Source organism: Pinus tabuliformis, chromosome 2_1, assembly GCF_031772625.1.
Source record: "Pinus tabuliformis cultivar Carrire ecotype Pingquan chromosome 2_1, CPIR1, whole genome shotgun sequence".
NCBI lineage: Eukaryota > Viridiplantae > Streptophyta > Pinopsida > Pinales > Pinaceae > Pinus > Pinus tabuliformis.
This window is the reverse complement of record NC_142299.1, coordinates 794,654,563-794,661,493: the sequence shown is the minus strand read 5'-3', so window position 1 is coordinate 794,661,493 and position 6,931 is coordinate 794,654,563. Positions and strand designations below refer to the sequence as shown.

The window sequence follows — 6,931 nt, the reverse complement described above, 5'->3', positions numbered from 1 at the left end:
AATCCTGGTCTTCCCAAAATGGGATGTGGAATTTCATGTACATGTTGATGCATCGTGTATTGCACTGGGATCCATACTCACATAGGAGGGTGCGAAGGGCATGGATCACCCGATCACATTTGCAAGTCGGAGATTGTCCAAAGCAGAAAATAACTATTCTACCACCGAGCACGAGGGGTTGGCAATGGTGTACGCGCTCCAAAAATACCGACACTATTTACTTGGAGGACATTTCAAGATGTATACCGACCATTTCGCATTGAAATACCTGGTGAATAAGCCTGTGTTGGGGGGGCGCATATGCAGATGGCTCTTATTATTTCAAGAATATGATTTTGAGGTCATAGTCAAGTCGGGACACCTAAATGCAGGACTAGATCACTTGTCATGAATTGAGATAGGTGATGAACCAATGAATTTGGAGGAGGGACTACCCAATGCACAACTCTTTGCAGTGCGCGTCGCGGACGGACACTTCGAAGATATAATCCATTTTCTAACAACAGGGACTACACTGAAGGAATACTCAGTCCAACAGAAGAAGGAATTGGTGGTGTGTGCGGCAAACTTTTCTGTCATCGTGGGGCACCTCTACAAAATGGGCAATGATGAGATATTGCAAAGATACGTACCTAAATTTGAACAAGATCAGATCCTTGTTGAAGTACATGGGGGCGCTACAGGCAGACACTATGCAGGACGTGCAACCGCACAAAAGATTCTTCACACAGGGTTATGATGGCCAACCCTGCACCAAGATTCGAAAGCACACTATAAGGCCTGCGATATATGTCAAAGGACTGGAAAACCATCATGAAGGGACGATATGCCATTAAATCCACAAATGACACTATAGCCGTTTAAAAAATGGGCAATCGACTTTGTGGGACCGATCAAACCTCAAGGAAATATGGGCGCGTGCTACATCATCACCACAACAGAGTACCTAACATGATGGGTGGAAGTGCAGCTGGTCAAGGACTACATGGCTGCTACGGCTATGAATTTTTTGTTCAAAAACGTGTTGACACGATTTGGTTGTCCGAAAATCTTAATGAGTGATCGTGGAACACATTTCCTGAATGAAACCATTAGCGCACTCACCAAAGAGTTCCAAGTGTATCATAAGAAAAGCACACCGTACCACCCACAAGCTAATGGGACAGTAGATGCATTCAACAAAATAATGGAGACTGCACTAACCAAGGTATGTAACGCGCAGCGAAATGACTGGGACCTACGTGTACTTGTCGTATTATGGGCTTATAGGAAAACGTGCAAGAAATTAACGAGACAGACACCTTTACGGTTATTCTATGGCATGAAAGTTGTCATGTCGATGGAATACATCGTACCTAGTCTGCGAATAGTAGCGCTCACAGGCATGATGGACCGCGAAGCCCTAGAAGAAAGGCTCGCGCAATTAGAAGAACTCGAGGAAGAATGGTTTCTAGTTGGATTTCATCAGCAGATACAAAAGCAGCATGAAAATTCCTAGCACGGCCACCATATCAAGTTGCACACCTTCAAGGTAAATGACTTAGTGTTGCTGTATGATAGTAAGTGTGAAAAATTTCAGGGAAAATTAAGAATGCATTGGCTGGGACCATACGTGGTTAAGGAGGTCACAGACAGAGGTGCGGTCCAGCTGGTCAAACTAAATGGAGAACCCTTCCCAAGCAAAGTAAACGACAGTCACTTGAAGCCCTACACGGGTGGGCCAGCTATCTGACTAACTGGCCAAAACATAATCTTCGCGGCCCGAGGAGTCAAACAATAGCGTGAGAATATAAACACACGTAGTATATACTGGTACCAAGGTAAAGACACAATTCAGACAAAAATGATTCAAAAACAAGAATGTAATAGGTACAGTAGGCCACAGCTCAGTGCGCTGCCAACATTCAGGTCGTTCGGGACCAATTGGAGGGACTCCGCACCAAGATTGTCGCGTCGGCAGAGTGACTCGAGGGCGAGTCACGATGTTTGTGTTGGGTTCCTGTTTGGCATGGAATCCCCCCCACAACATGTTTTGGGGCTCAAAGCCCAAGTTTTGGTCAAATGTATTGTAAAACTCTGCAAATTATGGGCGCGGAGCATGAAGTATAGGTTGAGTCATAGGGTTGTCTGCCCTAAGTTTTGTAATGTAATGTAATGTCATGTCGGCCTACCCATGGTCCACGAACCATGGGATTGTATAAATAGAGCAAGGCTCTAAGTTGTAAAGATAGCTAACTAGCAAACTGGAGATAGATGAATACGAATGGTTCAAGCATAGAGTAAGAGTCTAAGTGTATTGGGTCGTAGTAGTAGGAAGAGGCTCTGCAGCTGAGTGTGCAGAGGCCTAGTAGAGTCCACAACTGAGTGTGCGAACCCCTGCAGTTGAGTGCGTAGGGCGGTGTCGAGTCTATAACCTTGAACGAAGAATAATAAAGAGAAGTTGATTCCAATTTCTGTGCATCTGCTTGTATATTGCATTCTATACATTTATACTGTTTTGTTTATCGCATGCACTTATATGAATGTTGGATATACTGTTAATTATCACTAGACTTACACAGATAAGTTAAGTAATTGGGTAATAACAGGTCAATAGTGAGGAGCTTGGGTAATAACATGAATCGCGCCCCGAGTACGGTTGCGCGAAGGCAGCATCATAGGTTGCGAGGGACTACTAGACGCACGTAGCAACGTGCGCCCAGGGTCAAATCGTGGACCGTCGTAGCTCATCAGACATCCCCAGGGTGCGGAAACCTGGTTCTAGCACCCTCCCATAGTACTTCGGGTGAGATCTCAATCCACGCACCGCGGACTGTTGCCGAAAGGGCCAGTAGTACCAGTATTTTGCTTGGCTAAATCACCTCTGAACCTGGGTCAGGCCCATACAAGCCAACAACAGTGATAGGTTCAGTATTAACTTCTGGTTGAACAGATTAAGTTCAGAAGTAATTTCTTGTTGAACAAATTGGGTTACTGTTTCACTAGATTCAGTTCTAGTATCCTCAGGTAATTGTGGGGATTCCACTTCAGTAACAGATGTACCAGTAACTAGGGTCATAGTACTTACTCGTATAAGTGTTTCACATAATTCAAATGAAGAACCAAAACTTTGTGAAGTACTGGATTCAATCAAATGAGATCGCTTTGACCAGATAGGTGTAGCTTTAGGCGGTAAAGGCAGTTTACTCGTTGTCCTTTGTGAATGATGGGGTAAGGGTTGATGTTCCTCCATGATTTTTGATTGATTTTATTACAAAAATAAATAAACAAAAATGGGTAATCTAGGCAAAAGGTTTACCAAGCAACTGTGAACTGTAGAATACCTCCTGGCGGACCGAGAAGTATGGGCAGGCAATCTCCCCGAATGCTGTGTTCGGTGTATCACAATGTATGAGGCGGCCGACCCGGTTACCTAAGGATGGATAGCAGCCTATTTTTGTCCTCCTATATATACCCGAAATTACGTGGAGGACCAATCCGTATTAGCATTGTCTAATTTGAAACCACACAGTGAGAGCATTCCTTTCACTTTACATGTTGTAACACCGCCCTATATACCCGAAGGTACGTGGATGAGCTACGATATACTCACGTACATGGAATGAGGTATCACACTTAAAATGTATTGCAGGCAAGTTAGCGAAAAATGCTATGTTTTACAACGTCGGAACATGTCTCTAGCCTAGAACCTCTAAATGCTTTTCGTTAGGTGACAATACTCCATTAGGTTAATTGAGGTTAATTTTAAGTTGATCTTGATTAAGAATTTTCCTTTCAAGGTTCACCACATGATGTCTTTGAAATTACTAGAATGAAACTAATATGATAAGCACTATTTTCATTCAATTTGAACAATGAAAACCTTAGCTAGTAGGGATAGAGTAATCAAATTATTTTAATCAAATAACAAAGAGCACATCTAATGCAATTTCCCTAAACTATTCCTATGAGCACACTCAAACTTATTCAATGCACAATGCAAGTTTTTCTTTTCAATTCCCTTAATGTTTGAAATGAACAAAGTAAACTAATGCACATACAATCAATCAATCTTTTTGCAAGAACAAAGATTTCACAACAATTCCTTTTTGAAAGAAATGAAGCCTTTTACGACACTTTCTTTTGAACAAAGATTAATCGATGATAAACTAACTTTGACAATGAATTGATAGTGATAAAGAAATCATTTAAGAAACACTAAAAAATCAAGGCCAAAGTAGGGCTAGGAAAGGAAACACAAATTGATTTTAGAGACACAACAATCATTGATCTTTCAACAAGCAAAAAAGAAGGAAATTTGGGAAAAATCAAGTCAAAGGAGGGATGTTTTACCGAAGGAGGATCAACGCAACCCTAAATGGGAGACAATGCACTTTAGAGCACTATACTCAAGCCAAGGGTGCTCTGCAGTGCTTTGTGTCCTGGCCAAGCCTGTGTTGGTGCCAAAGAGGCCATCCTAGGGGCTTTTAAGCACATTTTTTACCAAAAAAACACTTCAAAAAGGCTTAAACAAGATCAATGGAAGCAAGTAAAGTCTACTACGGTGTACTAGGATGAAGGTAAACTACCTGGAATGATGATTGCTCCCCAGCAGAGTCGCCAATTTGTTATGTGGAATTTTGCATCTACAGATAAATACAATTTCCCTAGGTGGGTAGCTACACCTAGAACAACAGATTTAGAGCGTTTATCCTTTTTCTATAGAAGATAAATTAGACAAGGGACCTACTTATTATCTTTCTCTTTCCATTTGTCTCCTTTGTATGGCTCCTGTTATCACTTAAGAATTTTAATTCCAAACTGCTCACATTAGTTTGATGGTAAAGATTCGGTGCTAGTCTAGGTTTGAATTTTTGTTTGCCTTAGAGTCTGAGTCTTAGGAGTCCACTATGCATTCTCATTCACCACTGGTCTCATAATTCACACAATTTCCATGTGTCAGCTTTGTTCAAAGGTTATTATGTGCTACAAATCTCTTTAGGTGTTTTCGTAGAGCATAAGTCAGTTTTAGGTGTTTTCGCAGCGCAACATGTTTCAGGTGATTTCGTAGCGCAGAAACCCAGTCTAGGTGATTTTGTGCTGATCCATAGCAAATCTCACCCAGCTGTCATACTTATCAGAATCCGCTGTGTTTTAGGTCGTTAGGTGTCTTGGTACTGGCACATGTTTGCAGTTGTTGCTGAGAAGGAGACAAAGGGTTCTGTTTACAATCTGCATGTATTTAATGGAAAGTTGCTCGCTGGCATCAATTAAAAGATTCAGTTATACAAATGGGAGAACCGTTCTTTTGATGAAGCCTGGAAAACAGAATACAACGTCTCAAGAGAATCAACTGTGCCACCTGGTTTATCTTATTGAGAATGCCATTATGAATTTGCCACCTGGTCATGGAGATGTTTTCCCTGCTCTTTTGAACAGTGAGAAGCTTGATGAACTACTCTCACAGGATGTAAAAGGTGGTACACTTATCTCTTATGAAGGCCGAGTTCAGCTTCTAGAGATTGCACAGGTCCAGAGGAGCATACTGGCGAGTTCAAGGTCATTTTCACCTGCATCTGTGGTGGATTGGGCAGGCGATAGTTGGAGATGGGCAAAATCCTCACAGAGAAAGGCAACAGATTGTTGAAATTGAAAAGCAAGCAAAGGAAGCAAGCCAGCTCACTACAGTTACCACGAGGACTACGAATGTGCACGGTGATAAGTTGATTGTCACCACAACTAGTCTATTTGAACAGGCTGCTTTTAGTTCTAAAACGGATTGGCGTGTAAGGGAAATATCTGCCACAAGTCTCTATCTCCGAGTCAATCATATATATGTTAACTCTGATGATATCAAGGAAACTGGCTATACATACATTATGCCAAAGAACATATTGAAAAAATTCATTTGCATAGCTGACCTTAGGACTCATATTTCGGGGTATATTTATGGTATAAGCCCTCTCGACAATCCACAGGTGAAGAAAATTCGTTGTATAGCTATGCCTCCACAATGGGGAACGCATCAGCAAGTTCATTTGCCTTTGGCTTTGCCGGAGCACGAATTTTTGAATGATTTAGAGCCTTTGGGATGGATGCATACACAACCCAATGAGCTTCCTCAATTATCACCTCAGGACTTAACATGCCATGCTCGAATCTTGGAGAACAATAAGCAGTGGGATGGAGAGAAATGTATCATTCCTACATGCAGTTTCACTCCCGGTTCCTGCTCCTTAACTACATATAATCTTACTCCAACAGGTTATGAATGGGGGCGGCTCAACAAAGACACTGGAAGAAATCCACATGGTTATCTGCCTACTCATTATGAGAAAGTACAAATTCTTCTCAGTGACTATTACCTGGGATTTTACATGGTACCAGATAATGGTCATTGGAATTACAAATTCATGGGTGTTAAGCATATAGTCAGTATGAAGTATGGAATTAAGCTTGGAGCTCCTCGTGACTTTTATCATGAGGATCACCGTCCTACTCAGGGATAGGAGAGGTTCAAGAATTTATTGACATGTGTGATTATGCGGTTGGCTTAAGTTGACAGTTGAATGGCTCCATCATACCTTCAGAATGGCCCAATCATATGATGATGGAGGTTTAGAATCCTCTTGACATAATCGGAGTAATTACTGCATTCAACTTTCCATGTGTTGTACTTGGGTGGACTGCATGCATCGCTTTGGTTTGTGGCAATTGTGTTATTTGGAAAGGTGCTCCTACTACACCATTGATCACTGTAGCGACAACAAAACTCATAGCCGAGGTGTTAGAGAGAAATCGTTTGCCTGGTTCGATTGAAAAGTTCAAAATCTTCAATACCAATAATTTATGGGTGAACTTGAAGGCGATTAAGAGGCTTGTGGAGGCTAATGCTCTTAAAATGGAGATAATTCCAAATCCAAAGGAAGTAGGTGAGGACCAGGGACCATTA

At 41.8% G+C, this 6,931-nt stretch overlaps 1 pseudogene; it reads left to right on the top strand.

The window, feature by feature from the left end:
- The first annotated feature begins 5,224 nt into the window (after nucleotides 1–5,224).
- LOC149202987 (pre-mRNA-processing-splicing factor 8A pseudogene) lies at nucleotides 5,225–6,488 on the top strand (annotated as a pseudogene).
- Nucleotides 6,489–6,931: the final 443 nt, after the last annotated feature.